This window comes from Protopterus annectens, chromosome 17.part0 (assembly GCF_019279795.1).
Source record: "Protopterus annectens isolate FY-2018-M chromosome 17.part0, PAN1.0, whole genome shotgun sequence".
Classification (NCBI taxonomy): Eukaryota; Metazoa; Chordata; order Ceratodontiformes; family Protopteridae; genus Protopterus; species Protopterus annectens.
The window spans coordinates 337,430,046-337,457,596 of record NC_056751.1 but is presented as its reverse complement, the minus strand read 5'-3'; the positions used below and the strand labels follow the sequence as shown (position 1 = coordinate 337,457,596).

Genomic DNA, 27,551 nt, shown 5'->3' with positions numbered 1-27,551 from the left:
AAACTGAAAAAATACGTACATTAATTTACATTTCTGTACCAACTAAAGTTACAGTTTGTACTTTCCTACATGGAGCGCTTTAGTGCTCATGCTTTAATAAAAAAAAAAAAAAAAAAAAAAAGTGTACTGCTTTGTTTACACTGTAGCAATATGTTTGCAGTTGCTACAGTTTACACCCTGCCTTCACAGAGCACTACACGTGAGATTTTAGTTTAAAAAAAAAAGAAGGGAAAAAAAAAACCTTTTGTTTTGAATTTTCAACTGCAGCAAACTGTTTGCTACAGTTAAGACCACACTGAGAGCGCTACAGTACTGAGGTTTAAGTCCAAATGCAATACTGGCTTTTAAAAGTTTGTATTACATTAAAAAGCAATCGGAATTGGCTAATCGTCTGGGGTTGTGCATACCTCTCAACTGTCCAGATTTTCACAGAATGTCCAGATTTCTGCCTCATATTTTTGGTCAATTTCTCATAAATTTTATGTTTTTTTATGGCAAATCACCAAGGACTAAGGCCAGTACATAATGACATATATTTGAGTTTCAGACTTTATATCTTTCAGAAAAAAAAAAAGTATCCCAACACAAATCCTGTTATTCTAGCAATTTATAAGAGCAATATTTAAAATATGTCCCTATATAGGAACTAGAGCAATGGTCTTTCAGAGGGAAAACAAAACTGGAATGGGAGGATGATGACAAGGTGGGTGGGTGGGACCTCATTAATGATGTCACAAAAAAGGAGGTGATTAGCTTAGTGGGTGGCAGTGTTTTTAGCTTTGATCTGAGATGGAAATGTGATTTTTAGAAATGAGATAGTGTCCCTTTAATGTGATTTATGCTGTGTCCTATTTTGGATGTGAAGCCTTTTATATAGGGCATACAAAATGGACTTTGTCGTCGAATGTATGACCAGAGCTATGCAATACAAAATATAACTGGGGAAAAATGCATTATTTATGTATTCCATGACTTATCACAGTTTGTAAATATTTTAGTAGGATGTCTATTATCAGAACATTGATTATCCGAAACGTCAGTTATCCAAATGCAGCCTTCCAAAGTTTTTGGGTAGGAAAAATCATATAGTCTGAATATGTAAACATATGTATTCACTTGTATGAGTTTTTTTGAGCTTATAGCACGCTCGCATGTGAAAAATATTTTTAATTTCTACTGGAATTTCTGAATGGTTGAAAGGTGTATTCCCTGCTTGCAGAAAAAACAAACTTTTTAGAAGTTTTTTATGTGGTTCAATGTATGTTTGATTATCCAAACAGTTTAATTATCCAAACAACCCTAGGTCCCAATTAGTTCGGATAATCGACTCTCTACTGTATTCTATGTTTTAGAGGAGGTACACAATGATGTAAGGCAGCAATCCCTCAAAAGATTAATTTGAGGGAACATTGGCAGGTACTTCTCAGTGCAACAGTTCACACTGGTTTAAATGATCATTTGAATTTAAGGTGGTGCTTAAAAAGAGGAAGTTAAAACACTGAATGCCATTTGACAGTCTGGATGTGTGTGTGTGTGTGTGTGTGTGTGTGTGTGTGTGTGTGTTTAATGGGATGTATTTATTAAACATTTGTTGTTCTGTATGCTAGTCTGAAGAAGTCTCCTTTTGAGATGACAGCGCTTACTAGCATTTGTGTTTTAATTTTTCTCTGTCAAGAATCCTTGGATTTTCAGTTTCATTAAAAACATTTGTCCTGGGGACTGAAGTCTTAAATTTTTTTAATTTTCTTTAGTTTTTCATATAAGCCATTTTGGTTTGTTACTAACTATAATATAGCATGGTGCATTGATTCATCGAATGGTAAACCATATGTCACACTGCACAAAATAAATGGATTTAAAGCTAGAAATGGATCAACAGGTTTTGACTTTTTATCTCTAGAGAGAGACACTAAGAGCAGATAAACAGATGGCATTAAATATGATGAGTATGTTGGTGGCTTAAATTTCTAGTGGAAGAATTATATGTAAAACATCTTGTGTTGTGTGGGAATGGATTTCACAACTTTATTAACTGTGTATGTGGACTGCTGAGATGTAAATGCTTTTTAGTCACAGTCCGAACCACAGAGGTAAGGGTAGTAGTGTGTGTGTTTCTTTGTTTATATTATATATACTGACACAGGAAGAAGAAGCAAATTCAGCAGAGTGACCAGAGGTCAGAGATGAGTTTTAGACTCTGGGACTGTGACATAGAAGAGTAAACAATGATTCATCATGTCTCTCTTTTAGATTCATTCATTCTCCTGTTAATTTCTTAATCCATTTTCAAGGTTACATGAAAGCTGGAACCCATCACAATACTCACAGGGTATGACAAAATAATATGGAATAGGATGTCAGTCTGTCTCAAGATGCTAACACACACTAACACGCTTGGCACAAACACACACAGGCAGTTTGCAGGATCACTTATCCACATGCAGCATGTCTTTGGGATATGGAAGGAAAACCCGAGCACCCATTTAGACACAGGGACAACATGCAGACAGTGAACAGAACACACTGCATGTGACAGCTGCATTGTAGAACCAGTTGGTATGCCTCTATTTACATTTTTTTTATAGCTGACAGATGCTTCTGTCTCCAGCTTGCCTTATTATTCTCATTCACCTCTGGGAGAGAGAGTTTGTTATTTAAGTAAATGTACATTTAAAGTGAAGTAAAATGTTAATAGCAATAATAATTATAATAATAATAACAATAGTAGCACCCATTTGTTTTGCAGGTAGTCCCACTGGACAAAATGGTCCCTTTTCATGAGCAACTTAGGAGCATCATCATCAACTCCTTTTTGCCCATGTTTAACATGGGGTCAGGGTGTCATGTCAACTGTTGCCATTTGTCTCTATTCAATGCCACTCTCCTGTCGTCTTCAGCACTCATGCCTGACTCATAGGTTTTCCCTCACACAATCCATCCACTTCTTTGCTCAACACCCTTGTTTCTTCTTGCCTTCTTCCTGTCTGGCCCAACTCTTCTTCACCAGATTGTCTTCTGCTTTTCTGCACATACCAAACCTATCATGGTCTGTTCTGTTTGGTCTTTTCTGCAATTGGAACTGCTTTGGCTTCTACTGTTGTGTTCTTATTTATTTGTATGTTTTGCAGTGCGTATCCTACCACCCTTCTCAGACACTTTATCACCTCTAGCTTCCTCATCTGCTCTGCCTTTACTGCCCAGGTTTCTGTACTTCTAAACCTTACTTTTCAGCTTCTCTGACATTCTTCTGTCATACAGTACCTCTGTGTCAGTTGGCAGCAGCCCCTCTGATTCTAGCTTTGACCTCCTAATTCAGACTTCTACTTAACCACCCCTCCCAGCTACTTGAAGCTTTTAACCTATTCCACTATTTCCCTTTTGTTTTAATTCTCAATTTCTTCTGATTTCCCCATTTGCTGCCATTATAATGGTCTTATCTGTTCTCAGTTTCATCCCACATGCCTTCAGTTTTGCATTCCATTCATCTATCCTTTATTGAAATTATTGCTCAGAGTCTGCCTGTAATGCCACATCATCTGCCTAGAGCACCTTTATTGATCTGTCCTCTCCAAATTGTTGTAGCCCATCATGGCTGTAAACAGAAGTGGATTCAGAGCTGAACCCTGATGCACACCTACTCCCACTGGGAACCACTCTGTGAGACCAAACAGTGTTTGTATTTGAGTCATTGTGTCCTTGTACATAGCCTGCACTAACTCTACCAGTGTTTCTGGGAGTTTGAACCACTATAGGACTGCCCAAATCTTGGGACCTTGTCATATGCTTTCTGCAAGTCTAGGAATGCTTATGCGAAGAAATTGAAAACACTGTCATCTGTATTAGCATGTCTTGCAGGAGAGTTGTGTATATTCTCAGATTAACTTGTATGCCAGCATGTCTAATTGTGAACATGTAAATACATTTTTAAAATGTTGAGTATTTTCCTGTTCATACAAAATGTTTAAAGAGTATGTCAGTGTTTTGATACATTTCTAATTGCACATGTTTGTGAGGGAAATTCTAAAGTATAAGTGGTCTGCGGAGAATCAGCTGATAAGTAGGTGATGTCATTAGAATATTCCTGGTTGCCATATGATTATTTGAACAGATGATTGACAGGAAAAAGACATTTTTCAAACAGCTAATTGTTATTTTTAAAATAAGACAGTTGAGACTGTTAATCTGGACTATAAAAGAGACTGCTGAAGTCAGTTGAAAGGCAGTTAGTTAAGAGTTGCAGTCACTCACAGTGCTGTACAGTGGATGCCCAAGGAAAAGGACTCACCAAAAACTGTAAGCCTATCTTTACCTTGCTGTTATGCTTTAGATTAGATTAGGAACAATATTCTGTAGTTAGATTAGGAAAGTTTAGTTATTTAGATAGTTTTTCTAAATTGATGGAATGCTATCCTACCGTTTAATTTTACATTTCTGTTGATTGAATTCTATTGTTTATTGAAAAAATATTGACATACATTTAAAAAAAAAATATTTTACTTATTATTAAATGTTTTTCATTATTTTACATTGTGGCTGGACAATTATTGTGTTCTTTAGAGATTAGAGAGTGTTTATACCTGTTTGATACTCCCCAGGTCATCTAGAATGTCTGGCTGCTTCTAGTCATAGCTGTCATTTATTTTGATATTTATACAGCTCTGCGGTGGTGCAGCGGTAGCATTTTTGCCTCACAGCAAGAGTTTCTCCCGTTCGATTCTCGGCTGGAGTGCAGGGAGTGCCTTCTGTGTGGAGTCTGCATGTCCTCCCCACAGTTGGGTGGCATTTTGAAATACATGTGTAAATGGGCGTTCCTTCATTGAAGGTTGGACATCGAGCTGGCACCTTAGCGTTCGTGAAAATCTTCTGCCAATCATTAGCGGACCGGAGTTCCACTGTGGCGACCCCTAATCGGGAAAAGCCAAAAGACAAACAACATATTTAATAATTGATCACCCTTTGAAGGATGTGTAGACCTGTCTGACTCTGGTGGCAGTGTTTACCCTTTATATCGGGGAGGGGTCACAGCTGGAAATCTGTGTTTGGGTTCCCATAAGTGTTTTGAGTGTGTGAGATTTGAACTTATTTTGAGTGTGACTGAGTCAGAGGTCTTAACTCATTCACTCTGGAGCAGCTCAGAAAAAGCTGCCTGCTTAATTCCACCATAGGAACAACAGTAAAGCCTGAGCTCATTTTCAGAAACTCCATTTGTAATACCATATAGAAAAGAAAATGTTCATAACTCTTTAACTATAAGAGCTAGACTAAAAATGTAAATGGAAAAGGTGTTCAGAAGACACTGACATTTTCAACAGTGTAAATGTTGATAGTGCATATCAAAGTCATTATTAAATATTTGGCAAGGAATGTTGATATTGTGCATATTTTTTACCTTTTTGGAAAAGCAAAGCACAATATCTTGGTCAGTGTACGATGTAGACCCATACAATTTATATTTAATTTGTTAGTATGAATGTCAGCCTTAAAATAATACCTTAACCATTACTGTGTGATGCTCCTTTATGGAGATATTCACAGAAATATGATTAATATATTTCTCATAATTGATAAATAAAGCATAATATCTCATCTCCCCTGTAACAGACAGAGCCTACATATCAGTACAGAAGTTGTGCGTTTGAATGTCAGCTTCAAAATGATGCATCATTTGTGTGATCACCATGCTCCCTTGCAAAGACATGGGCATAATAATGAGACGTATTGGAAATGTGTAATTTTCATAATCCTACAAGACTAAACAAACTGTGATATCTGTCCATCTGTATGGTGCACAGACACAGTTCTTTTACCATGTTGTAAGGAGCAATACTGTCTTCAAAATGAGGTATTACTTGGCACACTGACATACTCCCTTGCAAAGTTATTTATCAAAATATGAAAAATCATAATTTCCATAACCTAAGTCCAAAACAAACTTTGATATCTGCACATGTGTACAACATACAGGCACATTTATTTTACCATGTTGGAACCAGCAATACTGTCTTCAAAATGAGGTATTATTTGGCACATTCAGATGCTCCATTGCAAAGTTATTTACCAAAATATGAAAAAAAATAATTTTCATAACCTAAGTTTGAAACAAACTTTGATATCTGCACATGTGTACAACATACAGGCAGAAGTCTTTTACTGTGTTGGAACTATCAATACTGTGTTCCAAATGAGGTCGTTCTTGGCACACTGATATGCTCCCTTGCAAAGTCATTTACCAAAATATGAAAAATCATAATTTCCGTAACCTGAGTCCTAACAAAACTGATATATGTACATGCGTGTACAGCATTCAGAAGCAGTTGTTTTACCATGTAGACACGTATGATTATAAATATACACATTCTTGGTGTAGCCAACATACTGCTGAATGGGTACATGTAAAAAGAAAAAGCATGGTAAGGACCGCCACTCCACTAATGAACCCAGGACAGGCATGGGACTTCTGATCTGTCCGATAGCTGTGCTAGCTAACCACTCAGACAACTGATACCACTGCAGTCTCACTACCTCCCTCAGTGTCAGCAGTCTGCCTTACCTATGCCTTTCCTCTTTACATGTGTCCATTCAGCACTGGTCCCAAGGGATCAAGTTCTGTATTACTACGCCCTTCCTGTCATCTAAACTCTACACATGCCTGATAAAAGCAGAATAAAAAAAGAAATATTGCAGGATGGTTACTGATATATTAGATTGTACATGCTAGCACTCTCCTGAAACAGTTGTTTTTTCTCAGCATCTTCACCAGCTCCTTTCCACAGTTATTTGCCAAACTCAGAAAAATATATTTTACACAACACATTTCATAATAGAGTTTTACTTACCATACTGGTCCCTACTTGGTAATGGGTGTTTTCCATTCTTCTCACAAGCTGCATATTACCAGTCCTGCATAGATCTCCTCACACCATTGTGGAGGTCAGTCAAGAACAACGCAATACCCTCCTCAGTTAGGTGAATGCCATCCCTTCTGAACAAGTGAACATCTTCTGCGGTGATGCTGTCATGACAGATTGTAGATCACCGACCCCTGTGCATCAAGCCATGCATGAACCCATTCTGTAAACGTCTGGCCTTGTGCGCTGCCTGTTGACTGTTTGCTGTTTTCCATATCTGTCGAGGGATTATGTCAGACCACACAAAATGACAACATGGCCACAACGATTGCAGGTGTTCAGAAATTGCTCTGATTTGAAACCATAGCCTTCCAAGTGGTTGAGTGATGACATCATTCCCTCCAATGTGCAGCACAAGGATGTCGGGCTCAGGGTAGATGGAAGACTTCTCTTCCAACAACTGCAGTACTCCGCTCTAATGCATACCTCTTCTTCCAATCCAGTATACATTCACACTGGATGTGGGGAAGCTCAAGTTGTACTGGTTTTCAGTTATGGAGGCATGGCTGGCAGCCCAGTGAATGTAGGAATGGCCACATACCCACACTTTCACTTGTCGTCCTCCTACTCGTGAAGCCATGTCAGTGTCAGAAGGTGGACGAACCTACACAAGAAAGAAAATGCAAACAGATTACTACTGATGTTTGACAGAGCTATTGGAAGAGTACATATATATGTATATCATAATGCATTACCTGGTTAGACCATCCAAATCTTCACTCCTATCCACACGGGCATTATTCTTTTCATAAGGTACATAAGTGGTGATGATGCTGCAGAGGTACATACCTACCACCCGTGAAAACACAAAATTACACACAATGACTGACAAGGGGGCACAGAAAGGGCACATGTAAATGGAAAAAGCAGAGTAAGGGCCGCCACTCCACTAATATGCCGAGGACAGGTATGGGGCTTCAGGTTGTGGGCATCTGAAGTGTCCCATACTGGTGCTGGCTGCCCACTCAGACTGCTGGTAGCAGCAATGACTCCTGATTGCATGCAGTGCCAGCACTCTGCCTTACCTCTGCCTTTTCCATTTATATTTGTCCTTTCGGCAATGGCCATAAAGACTGAAAAGGCAGAGCTAATGTTAACCCTCTTGCCCTGACTTACATACATACACCTGAAGGGAGGGAGACTGAGTGGAGAGCTACAGCAAGACAGCATATGAAAAGACCAAGAGTGACCCAGGCTTTGTCTTTTTGCATGTGTCCTTTCCTGGAGGGAAACATTGCATCACAGTGGCAGTCCCGAGGCCATGCTTACCTAGGACAGCAGCACTATGGGACTGAGCTGACGAGTCTCCAAGTTCCTAAATGCAATCCAGGTGGATCATAAGATCCATGGTGGCTGGGTATATGCCCCCTGTGATGCATCCACCAACGCAACAGCAGTTGGCACAAAAGTCTGAAGAGGAACCTTCCTGGCTTTGGCGAATAAGGACTTAACCATTAACTGACAAGGGGGCACAAATAGGGCACATGTAAATGCAAAAAGCAGAGTAAGGCACTCTGCTTTACCTCTGCCTTTTCCATTTACATGTGTCATATAAACAATGGCCATAAGGAGTCAAAGGAGGGAGAGTGAAAGGGTACATCACAAATAAAAAAGCCATCAAAGTGGCACCCTTGAAACCATATTTCTAAGGGTTATGAAATATAAAATTGAAATATCCATTATTTAGCAACTTCCGCCCCTTTTATGAGGAGCAGACAAATGTATGGAAAATCAGACCCCATACAACCCTTCAGTAACACATCCTGGTAAGAACATGCACCAAGTGAAGCTGGAGAGATAGGTATGTATCCCCAAGACTACTGTATCTATCGAACAGGCTGCCACTCCATGTGAAGCAGAGTTCCTTCCTAATCCAATGCAAGTGCAACTTGGAGAATTGGATATGAAACCGGAAATACATCTGTGGTGTGGCACCTATGTCTCTAATGGACAGAGATAACCTGTAAATGGTGCATCTCCCAGACCCATGCTTACACTTCACAAGGGTATCAGATCTTGTCAGATAGCTTCCCAGGACAAGGATAACACAGATGGAACATTACGGCTAGTACATAACTTATTTTTCTTATGCCACCAATTGTCATTCTATCCTTAACCTTGTGGGCCACAGTCCTCAACTACCTTAGACCCTGGGTAGCTCACCAAATAGATATGCAAGTACTCTAACAGCTGAAATATGCCTCACAGATATCACCCACAAAGATAGGTGTAATAATAGTAAAAAAAATAAGACTTTAATCAGTAACTCAACAGAATGACTTCACATGTGAAAAAGCACAGGGAATATTTTACCATAACAGTGCAAGATAGTCTCAAATAAATACAGACAACATATGAGTTTGCATAATGTCATTGCCTTGTAAGTAAAAAAAAAAGGAAATACTGTACAATATATTCTTCTACATACACACAAATGAACAAAGTATTAATGTATAATCCTAAGAGACTCATTGTGTAGTATATCAGATGACCTTAATAATTTATAAAAAAAGCATTAAGTAGTTTATACTCTCAACACAATACAGATAGCAGACAAGAGATAATACAAGACATCAGAGAAGGTAAATAAAGAAATAGAAATTGTAAAAGTGACATAAACTGGGGGGAGGGGGGATTGCAATGAGTCCAAGTGGAGAAAAACCCAAATCTGGCTTGTGCATTCATGAATGTGATAACGACTTCTACTTATGTGAATAACAGTAACAGATGCTGAGAGTATTGCCTGAAAAATGATAATGACTCAGTGCTATATTGTAACTGCACTGTGCTAATGACGTGCAAAGTTAAAATGGTGAAGTATGTACAAGCACCAACATGAAGCATTTCTCCCAAGGGACACTTCTGTAACAGTTCCTGGTATATACATGGACCAAAATGAATACTTCACCAAAGTGAGCCCGACAATAAAATGCTGACGTATGCACAAGCACCAGAATGAAATATTTTCCCAAACAACCCTTCAGTAACAGTTCCTGGTAAGAACATGCACCCACATGAAGAATTTCCCCGAATGACCCTTCTGTAACCTTTGAAAATTTCTCAATATTTTGGAAATACTTATTTCTACAGCTGATTTTTGTTTTTACAAATGGCTCAAGAAAAGACTGCCGGATATGGGGAGGAAAGCACTAAATAACTTCTTTGGTTGGAGTATTGCATGGTTTCTTGGCAGTCTTGAACCTTTGGCAGTCTTTTCTTACGTCTTATTCGGCCATTGGTATGCTGCTTGGTTTTATTTATTCACAAATGGCTGATTTACAGAGAGAATTCCACTACAGAAACAAATGGTAGTAAGACATCAGTAGAAATCAAGGCAGATCTTACTCAAATGAGACATGCAAACACACAGTGCTGTATGACAGATACAAATCATTTGCCAAATATATATGCCACTTGCTCAGAATAAATACAAAGTCCTCTGCTCCTATATCTGAGCCTAGATGCTATATCGATATGCATTGTTCATTATCTTTATGCACATTTTTAAGTTAATATGAAGAAGCATTTACTGTACTCTGGTATCCTCCATGACTGCTAGTCTCCTCACTGTGCTGCTGTGTCACATTTATAATGTTAATAATATATACAAGGCACATGGTAAATGCATTCCTATGTCTTCACCTTCTGCATGCACTTTTACAGTAGTTAGGTTACATTTGTACAAACACTTTGAAATACACTTCTGAAATGTGTATGACCTCTAAACATAAACTTCTATAAGTGCATTCTCAAAAATTATTTACAAATAAACACATTTTATATATACATATATGTACACATACAGACACAAATTCAAAAATCTGAAATGACCATCTACAAAATAACATGTTCTTAAGGGTATAAAATCTGTGCAACAATATTGACAGTCCACGCAGCACAGGCCCACAAAAATTGGACAATTGTAGCAATATTACATTTTCTTATAAATAAAAAGTTACACAGGAAATCACCCAATTTGAAAAAGGTTTTAGTAGAACAGTATAATGGATATAAATCCATTAAGACCTACCTCAAAACAATTAAGCAGCATAAATTATCAGGAAAGTTCTGTGGCAGAAAAAATGTCTTCATTTCCAGACTCAGACAAAGCATATAAACTAAACTTCATAGCTACCAATCAAGCAAAAAAAAAAAAAAAAAAAAGCAACCGGATGCCAGCTTTTTAACCACAGTTAATAGACTGTGTTGCTCTTGGGTACATATACTGTCCACACCAAGAATAGTAAAGAGCAATTGTATCTCCAGAAGTGAAAAAAAATATATACATTATGTGTGAATGTTGGTAGCTAAGCACAATTCAAAAGAAATAACTTGCAAATGAACAGACAAGGTGATTGCAACTGCAGTGTTACAACAAGGAAGTGAACCACATCTAGTGGTCGAATATTTCATTTGCTAAAGCTTCACAACTACAAAGCAATTACGAGAATTAAATCTGGTCCATTCCCGCACTCACTCTTCTGTTCCGAACCATGCAGCTTTGAATGAAAGTAGCAAGCAAAGAAAAGCAACTGGATGCCAACTTTTTAACTACAGTTAAGCACTTCCTCCTCACACACCCTGTACCGAGTGCTGCAACTAACCAACCCAACTGCTGCCACTATCCCCAAACTCAACTTTGCTCAGAATTTAACAAGTGAAATTATCTTTTGGCTTTATGTACTTCACTGGGTTTGGGTGTTCCTCTGGGAAAGCAAATTATTTTAAAATGAATGGCCTTTTGTATTTCTTTTTCTTATAGTGCGACTGGTAAACCTTTTTGCAACTCACAGAAAGGCACTAGGAGAAATAATACAAAACCCCAACCCCTACCTGTAGTCTGTTCTCTGTATAGATCTCTGGTCTGGACTGCTGTATTACTTTCCATGACCGGGACTGTGGCTGCACTGTCATATCCCACGAACACACTCTTCATTCACATCTTTACCATTCGCTCCCTCATACACACATGCAGGCACTTCTGTATTCATACACACACAGTCTGGATGTGGAAAAGTATGCACCTAAGCTAAAAAGCTTATAAACTGCATCATTGCTGCTGCTACAAAACTGCTACAGAAGCAAGAAAAGGAATGAACTTTTAGTACGGGCAACATTTTTAGCAGTGGGTGTCAGTATCTGAATTCCTGTCACTTCACATGGAACAACTACAGGATTATAGCAAGGAGATAAGCTAGGTTGTGGGTTCCTCCTTACACCTCCAGCAGATTGCAGAGCTCAGTAATACACATCACATTACTAGAACAGCAAAGCATTGCAAAAAACGCAAAACACACAAGACGGGAATCGCATAGTACAGGGCTGTGCTCTAATTACCTGAATATAACTCTTGCAGCTCTACTCTACTAATCTTTCTGCATTTCTTCTAAGACACTATTTCCAGTCTTGCAAACTGATTGGCACACAAAATAAATTGAGGGAACCCATAGCAATCCAGGTAAATTCTGCAACTGCAGAAAAGAAAAGGAATTGCTACTGAAGGACCCCCCTGTTTATGGGACATAACCAGGAAAAGTTAGGTATGGGGGTGGAGGCGTTATGCAAGTGGTGGCTTTATGCAAGTGGTGGCTTGAATTGCAAGAATGCGATTGGTTGCCACCACTTGCCAGCTGAAATGCATATAGAAATGACTTTCTGTGGTCAGAGGAGGATACAGTGTACATGGCAAGCTATTTTCTCAAAAAATGCAAACACTCTCCTTTGCTCCTCAAATATAAAACAACTCTGACCCAAAGGAACCTGTAAAACCACCGACTGTACTCACAGTACAGACAACAAAGTGAAGCAATCTGAAGCAAATAATGTTCTTTATTCTAGCGCCTCGGTGTTTTCACCTTCAAGGAATATCTAAACCATACAAAATACATACATTTTTATATCACAATCAATTACTCACACACACCCATTAATTAAACAGTGTTTCCCTCTTCAAGCAAACATTTCCAATTCAATTTGTTTTTCAAGCCATTGGGTACCAAAGTTTTGTATTTTAAAATATAAATACTTTCTTTATATGATAATTTTTGTTTTAATATATTCACATCATTACCTATATTTTCCACAATCTCTATAATTGTACCTCCTAACAAAGTAATATCACTGTCATGCAACATTTTAAAATGTAAAGCAACTATTTTGTCTTCCCTCCTATTTTTAATGTCCCTAATATGTTCCTTGAATCTGATGTGAAATTCTCGTTTAGTTTCCCCTATATAATAAAGTGAACATGGACATCGTAATGCATATATTACTGCTTTACTTCTACATGAATAAACGTCCCTAGGTTCAAACTTAACCCCATTCATACTATTGAAGGTGGTTCTAACATTTGCAAATACATTACACCTGTTACAACAAATTGTTCCCCTATTTGAAAATACTGTCGGTATATTTACTTTTGGCATGCAAAACCTACCATGTACCACTATATCTTTTAGATTTCTTCCCCTTTTGTACGAAAATAAAGGTTTTCTAGTTAAAACACTAGCCAAAAACCTATCTTCCAGTAAATATTTCCAGTAATATTCTATCAACCCTTCCATTTTCTGACTTTTAATGTTATATACAGACACATGATAAATTGCATTATCTTCCTTTCTAGCCTGTGTATTAAAACCTTGTCTCCAAGGTATGTTCCTTTTATTATGTCTTAGCACTTCCCTACCTTTATACATCTCACCCCATATTCTATTTAGGGCTTGTCTCAAAATCTCCAGGTCATAGCCCCTTTGTAAAAACATATAGTTTGTTTGTTCCATTTCTTCCACCAACAAATTTCTATCACTACATAATCTTGAAACACGTACTAATTCCCCATAGGGTAAAGCTTCCAAAACATGGGGGGATGGCAACTTGTGGTGTAAAAATATTGCTTACCGTCAACAAATTTTCTATGAATGTTCGAAGAAATAATTCCACTTTCTTTCCCTTCTAGGGTAAGATCTAAATATACCACCTTATTACCCCTTTGAAGTCCATCAAAAGATAGACCAAAGGGATTTTTATGCATGTCCGATATAAATCCATCCACTTCATCTTTCCCCCTTTCCCACACAAATATCAAATCATCAATAAAATGAAAATAAAAATCAACATATTTCTTCATAAAATTTAAATCAAATAAAAACTTTTTTTCAAAAAAAGACATGAAAAGGTTTGCATACATGGGTGCAAATGCCGCCTTCATTGCAGTACCTTGTTTCTGTCTATACATTATGTCATTAAAATAAAAATAATTATTTTTTAAACAAAAATCTATCATATTAATCACAAAACAAGAAAAGGGGCTGTCTCCCATATGAAATGAAATTGCCGCTAGTCCATCTTCATGTTTAATGGAAGTGTACAGACTTTTAACATCAACCCCCAACCAGTACTTGTCCTTGTTCCAAACTATAGGGGAAATTCTCTGTAGAAAATCAAAACTATCCTGTATTTAAACCGGGGATTTTAATACAAACGGTAATAATATTTCATGTAGCACTAAACCAATGTTGTGTAAAAAATATTTACAAGCAGAAATAATAGGTCTACCAGGTGGTTTAACCATACTCTTGTGTATCTTAGGTAGACAGAAGAAAACAGCTACCTCACTGTTTTGGTTAAACAACCTATCCCTAACATCCTTCTCAGTGAAATAGTCTAACCTTATACTTCTGTCCAACATTTTTTCAAATTCAATTACTGCTTGTTCATATTTATTTCTATTACATTTTTCATATACATCAAATTATTTAGATGTTCCATGCACATTTCATAGTATTGTAGTGTATTCATGGCAACTATTTTATTCCCTTTATCTGAGGGTTTTATTATTATATCTTTCCTATTTCCCAATGCTTTTAATGCTTGCCATTCTTTCACAGTCAAATTATAAGATATCTTATGTTTATTTGTTAATACATTTTCACAAATATTCTCTCCCCCAAACCCTATCATGGAACCAAACTGTGCAATACGTTGGTTGACAAAAGGAGGCATAAACTTATTAAATGATGGTATATTTGATGTATTAATTCCACAATAGGCATTAGGAAACATACTTTCATCATTATCATTCATATATAATTCCCCGTCTTCTTCATTACATGAAAATAAACTATCATCAGATTCATTCAATATAGAACAATTAAATTCCACATTTTTCTTTCTAAAATCTTTAGAAAAATATTTCAAATGTATTTTCCTTAAAAATCTAAACATTTCCTGCTTCACTATGTGCCCTCTAGGTTACACAGTTGGAACATATTTCAATCCTAAATTCAACACAGATACTTGTTCTGGTGTTAAATCACACTGAGACAAATTCAACACTAAACCCGGTTCAGTACATACCTTATCGTCTGAACCTTTTGTTGTGATATTGTGCATTTTTTTGTCCCTGTTGAAAATCTGCTTTGTAACCTCTCTCTTGGTTACCGGCATAAGTCCCAAAGTTCCTGTTGCTTTTTTGCCCCTGCCAATGCTGCTGCTGATATTGTTGTTGTCCTTCCTGGTTCCGAAAAGTCTGCACATATTCCTCCGGTCGTTGTGGTTGGGGTAGCTCAGGAAACTCATCACCCCCATCTGATTCAAAGCGGCTGTCCTCTGCAGATGAAACAAATGAGTGTAAGTAATTGATTGTGATATAAAAATGTATGTATTTTGTATGGTTTAGATACTCCTTGAAGGTGGAAACACTGAGGCGCTAGAATAAAGAACATTATTTGCTTCAGATTGCTTCACTTTGTTGTCTGTACTGTGACTAAAGTTGGTGGTTTTGCAATTTCCTTCGGGTCAGAGTTGTTTTATATTTTCTCAAGAAAGTCCAATGGGAATGTCAGTTAACTCCACTATGAAACTGAAGTTCAAAAGGTAACCGACAAAGTTCAGTTACTTTTTCAAAGTAATTGTTAACAGTAGAGCTCTAAGAAGACTTATTTTAAACCGCGCTTGTGGAAGGCAGTCGGGTGTAACATCAAGCAATGGCTATCGTCTCATAGCATGCTCGGTGTTAAGCACAGAGGCCCTATATGACTGCACTCGGGGTTAATGAGTTAAACTTGGTGTTGGTGAAGACAACTCACCCAGTAAAAATCAGGTGATTCATTCAGAAATGCAGGGTTTATTTGTACACACATTTAATAATGATTCTTTTAAAATAAAAAATACTGTTTTAAAGTATTGGCCAATTTTAAAACTACATGAAGATACTAGTAGATTTTTACCTGAACAACCAACATTTGTAAATGCAAGAGCTATGAACCTTAAGGATATTTTTGAGAGACAGCACCAAAATACAAAGGTTTCAAAAAATGCTAAAACGGGTACATATAAGTGTAATGCTTGTAAACAATGCCCGTATATTATGGACAGTAGTAGTTATTATATTCCATCAAGAAATTTTAAGGTTAAATCTGAGTGTTATTTTAACTGTGCATCTAAGGGCATTGTTTATATAGGCATTTGTCAGTTTTGCTCAAGTTTTTACATTGGCAAAACAGAGAGAACGTTACGTAAAAGGATTTATGAACACTTATATGATGTTCAAAAAGGAAAAGAATCTAATGCTTTCTTCAAGCATTCTCTTAGTTGTCCTAGGATGTGTTTGAAGTTTATGATTCTTAAATGTTTGCCTGTTAATCCGAGAGGGGGTGACTGGGAAGCCAGTTTAGAATATAAAGAATTAATTTGGCAACTAAGGCTGAATGCCTCAAAACCACCCGGATTAAATGATACTATTAGTATCAGTAGTGTTTTAAAACGAAGGCGAGCAAGGCTATGATTTGCTTTAATATGCTTGATATGTGCATACCCAGTTAATGTTGAGACTCCGGTGTTGCCCATTTTAATTTAAACAACCCTGTTTAATATTTGTTACAGTTGAATTTATTTTTATTTTTATTAACTGTAAATCTAGTATTTGGAAAGTTTTTAGTAAATGGTATGTAATATATATATTTATATCTTGTACGGTCTTGTTTTAAATATTTATAATATTTATATAATATTTATACATTGGTTATATAATGTTATTTATTTTTTATAGTACACATTTTGCACATTATTTATTTACTTAGTGTAAGAATCTTGGATATCATACTATATATTTTACACATTTTTATAGTATATTTACATATTTTTTACTAATTGATTTCATCTTATGATGAAAGTTATTTATATCCATATGTTATTTTGGGGTATTTATACCTATGTATATGTATTAATATTAACACATACATACGGTTTCATATTTTATATTAATATTTATATTTATATATTTTATCAGATAGTTTTAAACTTATTGCTACTAGTACATATTTACATTACATGTCATATATATTACATATTGTTATATTACTTGTTTTTAAACTACAATTAATTAATAATAAGTTAAATACTTAGAAGGTGTAATAATTAGGATTTTTATTATGTATTTCCATAAATATTTGCATAATGTATTTTAGTAGAACTATTTATTTTATATCTTACGTTATGTATATTTCTATTGAGTGCAATACCATTTAAGAATAGGTTTTAACATTCTTTAAAAGGTAGACAAGCAAAGTAGTATATGTATTTTTGTTGAAGTTAACATCTCTGATGTTCTTAGGGCTCTCTGTAATATTTATATGTTGTTTTTGATTTGTGTTGGCAGGCAAATGAAATTCTTTTGCATTTAACTTAATTAATTGTAATTAAGTGTAAAAGATTTTTTTAATTGAAGTGTAACAAGTGATTAATTTTCTATGCTATTTAAAGAAAGGCATTGTGGTTGAGTGATTATCTTGAAAAAGCCTGACATAGTTCAGGCGAAAGCGCTTGGTGGATATCACGTTTTTACTTCGTTTTGTGTCAAATAAAGCTGTTTTTGGAAGTTTATCGCTGGATTATTTGGTCTTGCCTCCTTGCCGTATTCATTAGGGTGGAAGAGGGAGCAAGCAGGTAGATGTGTTTGAGGATATTCCTGCAATGTCCTGATAGGGAATGACTTTGATGCAGTACCTTGGTACATGCAGTGACACGCAATCAGGCTTGGAGAAAGTCATGTAGGTCCGGTAGTCTGAGAGAGACCCAGAAAGATCTCATACTTGAAGCTTGGTCTGGCGTGGTAGCTGCTTCAGAGAAGGTGCTATGTGGTAGCAGTAAATCTGAATGTGAATCACAGCTGCTGGTGGGTACTGATGTTTCCTTGACATGGTGACTGCAAGGACAGAGGTGAGTGGTGGCACCCAGAGTGACAGTAAAGAGCAGCTGTCTGAAGTGACTATGCTTCATGTGGAAAGGGAGCTGGGGATGATCACAAAGGTGGAGTTGAAACAGGCTCAACTTATGGATCCTATTTACAAAGCTTGAGGCAGATGGCTAAGGAGGCACCTGAGGCTCAAGGAAGAAGGGAGTCTGTAAACTGGAACAAAGGTTTGTTATATAGAGAGTGGACTCCTGGAGGTGGGCTAGAAGGTGAAGTAATATGGCAGTTGGTAGTGCCTAGAGCTTACCATCTACCACTTTTAGCCATAGCAGATGACATTCCTTTCTCAGGTCATGTGGGCATAAGACATACTATGGCCTGGAATTGCGAGGTATGTGGTAGGATATTGTAGGACTTGTGAACAGTGAAAACAAGTTGGTAATGCAGGAAACAGGGCTAAGGCTCCAGTAATGCCTTTGCCTGTTATCAAAGAGCCATTTCAGAGAGTGGCCCTGGATATTGTGGGACCCCTGAGTACTCCACGTTCTACAGGAAAGAAATGCATCTTGGTGGTAGTAGACTATGCTACCAGATATCCTGAGGTGGTGGCTGTGTCAGCTATTGAGGCAGAGAAGGTGTCAAATGCTCAGCAGAGTAGGTTTTCCATGGGAAAATACTGACTGACCGAGGTACCAACTTCATGTCAGACCATCTGACTTGTCTGCAAAAGCGTTGTGGGGTGAAACATCTAAAGACCACCTCCTACCATCCCCAGACTAATGGTCTTGTGGAGAGGTTAAACTCTACATTGAAGACTATGTTGTGGGCATTTGCAGACCAATTTAAAAGGGAGTGGGACAAGTATTTGCCCCATCTGTTATTTGCGTACAAGGAAGTACCGCAGGAATCTACAGGTTTTTCACCCTTTGAGTTGTTATATGGTCATACAGTGATGGGGCCTTTAGATTTAATTCGAGATGAGAGGGAAGGTGACAGTGAATCTCACAATGAGACTTAAGGAGCTCATGGGTTTAGCTCAAGAGAACCTAGCAGTGGCCCAACAATAAAAGAAGGTGTGGTATGACAGGAATGCTTGAGCCTGAGTGTATGCTGAGGGGATAGAAGGTAATGGTACTTGTTCCTGTTAGACATAAGAAGTTACAAGCTGTTTGGGATGGACCCTTTGAGGTGGTGAAAATTAATGATGTGAACTACATGGTAAATTTGGTAGGTAGGAGACAAGGGCACAAACTGTACCATGTGAATATGATGAAACTTTATCATGACAGGGAGGCCTTAGTATTGAGCATTCGTAGTGGATGGCAGGAAGAGTCTGAAAGGGATATGGTAACCTATCTTTTGGGTGAGGCTAGGATAGACGCCTCTGTAGAAGAGATCACCATATCGCAGCAGTCAACTCCTAATCAAGTCCGGGAGAAACGGTATTGCACTGATTTGGGGATATGTTCACAGAGAAACCTGGGTGTACTGACCCCAGAACCCTATTAAGCAGGTTCCTTATAGAGTACCTGAGAGAGTGAAGCAGACTCTGAAAGAAAAAATAACGGAAATGCTAGAACTGGGGTGAATCAAGAGTCTAACGGTCCTTGGGCTTCCCCAGTAGTGCTAGAACCAAAGAAGGATGGTAGTGTGAGATTCTGTGTAGACTAGAGGAAATTAAATAGTTGCAGAGTCAGATGCATACCCCATGCTGAGAACAGACAAAGCCCTAGAACAGCTGGGTGGGGCTAGGTATCTGACTGCTATTGATTTGACTAAGGGATACTGGCAGGTAGCCTTGACTTTTGCTGCTAGAGAAAGGTCAGCTGTTGTAACCCCTTACAGATTGTGTAAATTTACTAGGATGCCCTTTGGAATGAAAAATGCCCCAATAACTTCACAGAGACTGGTAGCCTGTATCTTGATAGGAGCAGGGGAATATATTCTAGCATAGTTGGATGACATTGCTATTTACAGCCATTCCTGGCAGGAACATCTTCAACATGTTAGAGAGATCATGGATAGATTAAGTAGGGCAGGATTAACCATTAAACCCAGTAAATGTAAAGTGGGTATGGCAGAGGTCACTTACTTAGGTCACAGAGAGGCAAGTGGTAAAATTAAGCCAGAACCTGTCAAGGTGGAAGCTTTTCAAGCATGACCATTTCCTGTTACTAAGAAATAAGTGAGAGCATTTCTAGTGACAGCGGAGTAATATAGGAAATTTGTGCCCAATTACAGTACCATAGCTGGACCCCTTATGTGTCCTAACTAGGAAGAATAAACTGAACAAGGTAGTGTGGACCACAGATTGCAAATAGGCATGCCATAAATTTAGAGATTTTGGGAGGACCCCTTGTGTTAGCCAGCCCAGATTACAATAAAGAATTTATTGTACAGGTATATGCTTCAAATTATGGGGTGGGGGCTGTACTTAGCCAAGTTTCTGCAGAAGGAGAAGAGCACCCAGTGGTATATCTGAGCCATATACTCCAACCTAGAGAAGAGTGTTATGCAGCTGTGGAGAAAGAGTGTCTGGCCATAGTGTTGGCAATGCAAAAGTTGTAGCTGTATCTTTATGGTAGAAAATTCACTGTACTCACAGATCATAACTCTTTAACATGGCTTAATAGGGTCAGTAAGCAAAATGGCAAGTTACTGAGGTGGAGCTAGGATTGCAAGCATATTGATATGACCATACAACATTGTAGTGGGGTTAATAATGCCAATGCAGATGGATTGTCCAGGAGAGGAGAGGGTTAATATTCCCAGGTATTCCCATTTTTCTCAAGTGTCTGTTTGCAAGGGACACTTGAAAATCTTACTTGAGTCATGGGGGGAGGGATGTGCAGAAAATGAAAACACCATCATCTATGTTAGCATGTCTGGCAGGAGATTTGCGTATATTCTCAGATTAAAGTAAGTTTTTAAAATGTTCTGTACTTCCCTGCTTATACAAAATGTTTAAAGAATCTGTCCGCATTTTGATACATTTCTAATTGCACATGTTTGTGAGGAAGATTCTGAAGTACAAACTGTGATGAATCAGCTAATCAGTAGGTGATGTCATTAGAATGTTCCTGGTTGCTTTGTGATTATTTGAACAGATGATTCTGTCTGTCCCATTATGTGCATTCAACTCACCTATAGGTTGGTACTAGGCTACTGGCCCTAGGGCCTATAGAAGCCTATCCACAACAATTCCCTGGATATTTCTTCCCACAATATTTACTTCCCTGGACCCCTGTCTAGCAGGGCGACTGACGTGATCCCGGGGTGAATTTCCTATCTCCCATCCAAACATCAAGGTTCCTTTTGAAGAGGGCCAAGGAGACGCTCTGCTTGACATGTATGGGCAGTCTATTCCAGAGTATGGGGAGTCTCTGGGTCAGGAACCTGTCACTCCAGCATGTTTTGTTCATTGTGATGACAAGGTTTAGATCCCTGGAGCGTGCAGCTCTGAGGGATTGGGATTTCTTTAAGTGGAGCATGTCCAACAGCTCAGGGTTTGACATGGCCTTGTATGTTAAGCAGAGATCGCCTCTGAGTAGACGATATGCCACAGAGTATAGTTGTAGTTTTTTTTAGATGGTCAGCATAAGAATCTGTTTTAGGCCTGTGATTCTTTTAGTGAGGTATTTCTGCAGCCTTTCCAGCTGTTGCAGATGTCTTGTGAGGTATATACCAAACGGGGCGTTGTATTCTGTAATGGGTTCTGGATGAAAAGCCCTTAGTGATGAGGTGTGCCACATAGAAGGATTTCCTGACTGTTGTGGTTATCAAAGGTGAGGCCACTGTCCACCTATGTCCCTAAGTCTCTCATCACACTTTCGGTGTTTAATGTATGGCCACCTATGTGGTAATTTGGGTCTATATTCGATAATTGAACGCTTAAAAGTTTGAATCACTAAAGGTCGAACTTTAGTGATCGAACTTTTAAATGTTCGAATGTCTAAAAAAAGAATATTAAAAAAAAAAGAAAAAGTAAAGGGTTTAAGCCCCCCTGCACCCTCTACACCCCCCGCAACATAACTATACCAACTCCGAGATTGCACTTCAGTGTGCTACAGTGCGGAAATGGAAAATTTTCCATTTCCTACACTGTAGAGCAATCTTGGAGTTGGTATATTTAAGTAGCGGGGGGTGTGGGTGGCGCAGGGAACCTTGTCCCCCTGCTTACACCCTTTAGGTTTTTATTTATTTATTTTTTAATTTTTAAGTATATTCAAACATTTGAAAGTTCGATCACTAACGTTCGATCTTTAATGATTCGAACTTTTAAGCGTTCGAATATCTAATATGGACCTGGTAATTCATGGGTACGTGGTTTGTACCAAAGGGGATAACTATACATTTCTTGGCATTAAGCTTGAGCCCATGGCTCTGACACCAATCATCTGTTTCTGTAAGGCCCTTTTGTAGAATATCCACATCATTTGGGGATTCAGTAATGGTCCCCAGTATACAGTCATCTGTGAACTTTGTTAGCCAGAGTCCCTTAGTGTTGGCCTGTACTTCAGAGAAGTCGATGCCAAACAAGAGCTGTCCCAGGACAGAACCCTGAGGTACTCCACTTGTCTGGAGCTGGATTTGAAGTCGGCTACTTTTACAGTCTTGGTTCTGTCAGTAAGCCAGATGGCAACCCATCTAGTGACGTAGGGATTTATGCCCAGCTTAGTAGGTTTATCTATGATTCCAGAGTGGGGGGTGGTGTTGAAGGCCTTGGCAAGGTCAATTCATGCTGTCCTGTTTTATCTAGTAGGTCCTGCAACTGCTGTCTGAATGCATTCTTTTCCTCAACATCACAACCCTGTTGTATGTCATAGGCTGAGATTATAAATACTGCCCTATTGGTACACTAGATTCTGATTGCTGTGAGTCTCTCACTAATTCTGATAACATCCCTCACTGTCTTCTGAAGCCTCTACCTCACCACAATTCCTACACCATTTCTAGTCTGTCCTCCTCCTGAGTAGCAGATTCTTGATCCCAAGCCAAGTGGGTTTGCTGCACTGTCCTTCCATCTTGTTTCCTGAATTCAGAGGCTGTCCATCCTCCTCCTTTCAGTCATGTGATCTACTTTCAAGTTGCATCCTGTCAGTGAACCTAGATTGAGTGTGGTGATTCTTAGTTCATGTTGGCAGGTTGACTGGTTTCACATACAGCTTTTACTCAATATAACTAACCCGGGTAACCCAAGCTTGGTAAATGAACACTGGCCGGTAAGTAGCTTATTGGCCCAGAGCTGCAGGGCTTTATGGCAGGTAAACATTGGCCAGTACAGGCACACACACTCCTCCCACATAGCTCTCAACCTTCCATCCCTAAAATGAGGAACACTAGCCCTCATAATGTGGAACAAATGGGCAAAATGTGGAACACATACTAATGGCTTACTAGCAACATCAACTGGGAAGGACATAGGATGGTTAAAATATGCTGATTTTACTTGTAAAGAAGATCTTTTAAATAATGAATATGATTAATTTCTATTTACAATAGATTTCACTTAAAAAAATTCTTAACACTGAATGTGTGACAGAGTCTTTCAATGTGGAACTTTGAGGAACTTTAACTTTTTAAGACCCCAAATGAGGTACGTTCCTCATACTGAGGTACACGTGAGAGGTATGCCCTCCCACCATTAGCATGGGTCCCTATTTGGAGTGGGTTGGATCCTGAACTGATTTATCACTAGTGAAAAACGCATGGCCATTTGGTGACATTAGTCAATACAACTGAATCACTTAGAGCCGGTTGTTGCACCATTGACTGGCTAACCCCTACATGGAGCACAGTCTGTGATCTGTGTTATCCTATCTAGATGATACTGTGCATCACAGGTAATGCCCAAAATGGTTAATCTGCACCACTCATCTCCCTATAGGACATCAGTGAGTATCTGTGCTGCTGCCCAGAACTCCATTCTTGGGTGAGTTTGAGATGGAAGCACCCAGCATGTTGTAGGAGTTGAAAGAAACCCCACAGAGATGCCATACCTCTCAACCTCTTGGAGCAAGAAATCTGGACAAAGCCATATATAAAAGTGAGACAAAGGCCCAAAAATAGGGACATTTTTAAATACTGATCTTACAAACTTAGAAAGGTTGATAGAATAGCAGGTTTTGCATTAGCATAATTTTTTTTTAAGTCTTAAACTCAAATGTCTATCATTATTTTCTAACTTCAGTCTTTAATAATTTGCCAAAAGACCACAATTGTATGAAAAACAGACCAAAAATATGAAGCAAAAATCTGTACAGTTGAGAGGTATGACTGAGACACAAAGAGAATATTCAAACTCAATACAGGTATAGGCCGTAGGTCAGGTTCAAACTTTGCATCCTGTGCATGAGAAACAAAGACCTTAGCCATTATGCTAAATAGTTTCAACTGTCAACTGGTCTCATGACTTTCTTAGTCATATAGCTGGCAATTGAGGATTGAAAGAATGAAACTCTGTACCACAAGAACTACAGCTCACGGCCTTAAACATCTGTACCAGCTGTCCGTCTGAAATATTTACATGCTGTGCTGTCGGATGCAATGTGATGAAACTGAAATTCTGTAATACAAAGGTATTTAGTCATCTGATTGACAGCTATTTCAAGAAAGCCTGCTCATTGGGGCCAAGCAACTTTCAGGCATTGTAAGTTATAGTGTGCTTTCATATTTAACTACCTAGATTTAAGAGGATAGTGCAGAAGTTTCCCCTTGCTTGGAGGTGTGGATTGTTATGCTTCCATAGAAAAAAATCCATCCATCCAACCACAACCCCCTTTTTCCCATTTTAACACATGGGGTCAGGGTTTCACTTCAATAGTGACAATCATATAGCTCCAAGGTTTACACTGCCAGGTGGCTGAACATTATTATCTGGAATATCAGTTTGCTTGTCTGGTTGTTATAGATTCAAAGGAGTTTCATGGCACTTTAGTATTGTAGCAGCAAACACCTTCAATGTCCCTCAGACTGTACCCTCCTTTTCAAGGAGGGCTAGGCCATTTAGTCCTGAGGTAAATTTAAAGGCACCCAGCCAGTCATGCAAGTTTTGTTTGAAGGATGATAATGTATTGTGCTGCTTAACCTGCAGGTTCAGCTTATTCCAGAGAAGGGGAGCACTGTATAATGTGTCTGTCAGTTTTTATTCAGCTGCTAGTAAAGTTTTAGGTCCTTGATCCCTGTGTTTCTAAGCTATTACAGATACTACTACAGATAAAGTGGCTCCAAAATTATCTTGAGAATAGAACATTCCAGTATATCATCCCACATCACCATCTGCACAGGAGTTCCCCAAGGTTTACTGATGAGCTCTGTGCTATTGTCTTTGTGTATTAATAACTTCACTGAAGACTTTGCAACACTAGATGTACTAAACACAGAGCATTCTTCTATTAAAAACAGAACATTCCATCTTGACTACAGACTAACCTACGACAGTCCTTATCTGACTTATGAAAGTGGGCTTAACCTAATCATATTTTAATTAACCATAAAAAACAAATATTATGCTATTTTCATTCCCTTAAAATAACACACACACACACCTGCCTCATATTAACATTACAGGTAATGGTAACAATGTTATTCCCCGTGTATCATAATACAAAACCCTAGGTGTTACCCTAAATTCCTGTCTTATCTTTTCAAATCACAGACAAAGTCACTACTAAAGTATTCTTTCAACTTAAAGTTTCCTATAGAGTCTCTTATCTGCTTTTCCAATAGCCTGAATTGCTCTAGCCAGAAATGATGTTGTTCTTAAACTGGAATAAGAGCTACTACTTCTAACCTTTTACTCACCTACAACACCCAAAGGCTGCAAATAAAACATAATAAAATCTGCAAATTTGCCCTTCTGGTAGATGGTTGTTATCACTATGACCTCCTACAGTGACTAAAATGGTTGTGGTCACTGAAAGGGCGACCTATTTTCAGGGTAATCTTAATCTGTTTTTTTTTTTTTTTTTACAAAATACTAAAAAAGGGCTATTGCAAGCCCCTGAAAAGGAAACTTCCCATTAGAAGAGTAGTTACTAACCCTTGTTCTTTGACAACTTGTATTTAGCCATTTTTTTCAAAATTTTTTTTTATTTTTTTGACAAGAGTGATAACAGTAATAACATATTTACAATCAGAATTGAAACAAACTATTTACAAAGGCCATAACAAGAATATACGTTCATATACATTCAGGAAATCATCTAAAACTGTTTTAGTAATGATTGTAACTTTCCCCAAGCAATTAATTTGTGTGCTAAATTCTTTGTTTTAATTTTTAAACTAGATATTTATTTTTCACCTAGATTTGTGGCTAAATAAATAAATTAATTTCTAAAAGATATGAGAGAGTTAGTTTTCCAATTTTTTGTCACAACCTTTCTTGCAAGTATTGACCAAAGACAATGCGTTTGAGATCTGGGTATGACTTCTGGTATTGGTACATTAAATAAAATGAGATATTTTTAAATTTCACAATTATCATTCCATAAGGCCTTACAGAAACATTCAAATTCCTTCCAAAATTGAGATAATGTAATACATGCAACAATCAAATGGAACCAATCAGCTTCTGTTACTTTACACCTCCAACATTTCATATAATTTCTTTGTACATATTTGCAATTTTTTGAGATGTATAATAACTCATGTGAAGGAATATCCACGTGTATATTTTCCAGTAAGAAGAAATTGTTGTTTTTTGTACTGAGTTCAAAAGGAGTTTCTTGTTGTTAGTAGTAAAATCTCCATTATTTATTTTGGAGTATTCCCAAAAAGAAGCATTTGTAAAACTACAATCAGATCTAATAAATTTATATGTTAAGGATATAAATGAGGTGCCTTTCAAAGAACCATTAATTATATTAGTTAATAATTCTAAAGTTTTGGTATGTTGTTCAATGGGTTTTTAAAGAAAGTATAGTTTTGTTATGTATAAATTCTCTGCAAGTTTGTATATCTATCCAGTTATTATTATGTTGACTGTATCTAGTAATTAGATGGCTAGCTGGATAAATTCTATTGGTGGATAAGAATTGGTTCTAGTATACTAAATCATTATTCTTAAATTCAAGCATTTTATTTTTATCAAAGGAGATTAAACACTCATTTGTATAAGCAATAGAAACAATGGATATTAATAAGTTTTTAATTAACTGGCTTGATTGGGTGATTTTCATGAACTTTGCCATTATTAGATTAATAAAAGAGCAAAATTTTAACTTCTGCTTATCTTGTGTGTATTTTTTAAAGACCAAATAAAGGCATTTTTATGTATTGTAATAAGAGGATCAATTAGTATTTTATTATTGGTTAACAAAATGTTTTCATGTATTAGTTTCCATTATGAATTGTATGAGGAATTTAGCCATAAAAGAATTATATTAAAGATGGTAGCATTTATATAAAATTCAATATTAAGAAAGCTAATACCGCCTTCTTCCCAACTTGTC

At 37.6% G+C, this 27,551-nt stretch overlaps 1 protein-coding gene across 7 annotated transcripts in view; it reads left to right on the top strand.

The window, feature by feature from the left end:
• The window catches only part of DAGLA (diacylglycerol lipase alpha), a 2,305,179-nt gene that overhangs the window by 2,069,227 nt on the left and 208,401 nt on the right, over positions 1-27,551 (top strand). The gene's annotated exons all lie outside the window — the stretch shown is intronic.